The sequence below is a fragment of the Habropoda laboriosa genome, unplaced genomic scaffold (assembly GCF_001263275.1).
Source record: "Habropoda laboriosa isolate 0110345459 unplaced genomic scaffold, ASM126327v1 scaffold469, whole genome shotgun sequence".
Classification (NCBI taxonomy): domain Eukaryota; kingdom Metazoa; phylum Arthropoda; class Insecta; order Hymenoptera; family Apidae; genus Habropoda; species Habropoda laboriosa.
Window position 1 is genome coordinate 132,408 of NW_017100616.1, and position 1,975 is coordinate 134,382.

General features: G+C 36.8%; 1 non-coding gene across 1 annotated transcript; it reads right to left on the minus strand.

Annotated features, from left to right (window-relative positions):
* Positions 1-837: 837 nt before the first annotated feature.
* Trnae-uuc lies at positions 838-909 on the minus strand. The gene has a single exon. It is a non-coding gene; the product is annotated as a tRNA-Glu (tRNA).
* Between the last annotated feature and the right edge of the window lie 1,066 nt (positions 910-1,975).

Consider the following 1,975-nt stretch of genomic DNA (forward strand, 5'->3'; position numbering starts at 1 on the left):
CGGAGGACCACAAATAGCCTCCGCACTTTTTCCCGGAACTTAGAATAAAAAAAAGAAGAAAACATTAGAAAAGCAAAACACCGAGCTATTCTACTACAAAAACATTAAAAAAAAATCTACAGGCATAGATTGGGATAAAACCATCTAAAAATACGTTACACCAATTCGATTGTGAACGTCGTCAAGCAGACCAGAGTCTGCAGGTCGCGGGTTCGATCCCCTCATGGGGCATAGTTATTTTTTTTCCTTCTTTTTTTTTTCGAAAAACAACGTCAAGCGTTAATTGATATATTTGCACAATCAAGGATGGATATATTTTTCCCTCTATTTTTCAATCACTACTTGCGAAAGATACAAATTCGAAAAGTTTGCACCACGACTGTGACTGTGTGAAAACTTGCCTGTTAGTACGTGTTCGTTCACGAGAAGGTGCGAAGCAAGTAAAGAATTTGAGTTTCGTTCAAGCACAAAGAAACTTCCGGAACGGCGTCCGCACGTCTAATTGAGTAACTTTTCCCCGTTCGACGCGGCTTGGTTCCAGAGAACTGTATTAGAAGTGTTTTCGAACGATCCTCCAAAAAGTGAGACATCCTTTTCTTAATAGGAAAAAGTTTTTTCGTCCAGACAGAACAACGATTTGCTTATTTACTTCGCTGAAATTTAGGTATCTACGCCTTTAGTGATACTTGTTCGTGGTATTTCATGTATCTTCTTTTTAAACCTTCTCTTTTTTATTTAAAAAGTGTTGTTTAATTGCAAAAAATTTTTAATATTGAATAACATTAATTGTAAATTTGCAATATGAAAATGTAAGGAAAAAAAATGTAAAAAGAAATCTTCCGGTACCGGGAATCGAACCCGAGCCTCCTGGGTGAAAGCCAGGTATCCTAGCCACTAGACCATACCGGATTGTTGAGAACTTTGAATGAAACACCTCTCTTATTGAAGTAAAGAACCAACAGTTGTTACATTTTTACTATCTTCCCACACTTTCACGTTATAATAAATAACTCACTTTTAATACATCTATTAAAACTACAAATTTATCTTTAAAAAACTATCGATATACATAATTTTTTTTAATTACGAGACTCGCTAAAAAAAAAAAAAAATAAAAAATCCACCGCAAAACAATTTCACCCGTTTCATTTCCAGGAACATTATACAGCCTGAATTTCTGTAACGTGCTTTTTATATCGTCCGGTAGCACGCCATAAATCCAGAAAAGCGATTTAAACGCGGCCTGCCGCTATCGTTGGGATTTAAAAACAGTCGTATTGGTTGTCGACAAGCCGCGTTGTTCGATTGTTTCTGGCAACAAATTATTGATTTATTTACTTTTTCCTGTTTTACGTGCTTCTTTTCTTCTTTTTTCTTTCTTTTTTTCATTTTGTTTCAATCGGAAACGTCAGCGGTGTGGCGTATCGACGTCGCGAGGAAAGGCTTGTCGTTCAAGCGGAAAGGACGCCGGACGTACGTCGTTCCGCGAGCGATACACGGCGGAACAATTATCGGATATCCACGGTTGACAAATTGCACGGTCAACCGACTACGTTTTAATGAAGCTTTATCGAGCTTTAGCCTGCTCGCGTGTCGACTGGAAAATGAAAAACGAAGAGCGTTCCCCGCGCGGGGAACGACTCGAGTCCGCGATCGATCCGTACACGTCAATACTGTCAGCGATTTTCTTCTTGATTTCGTTAAATTCGAAATCGTTTAGAGCTGTGATGAGCAATTATTGCTTATTTATTTACAGCTGGTTGAAGTTGTTTGTACAATCCAATTTCAATCAGTTTTTTTTTTTTTTTTTATTAAAATATGTATATCTATTTATAAAAACTTATTAATAAAGTAGGTTTTTAGGGTTGTGGTTGCAGTTATTAGCATGGATTATCGAGTTTTCAATTTTAACCCAATGCAAAAGTAAGTTGATGATGCAGCTGCTCGAAAATTTGTATTATTATTTGTTTATTAT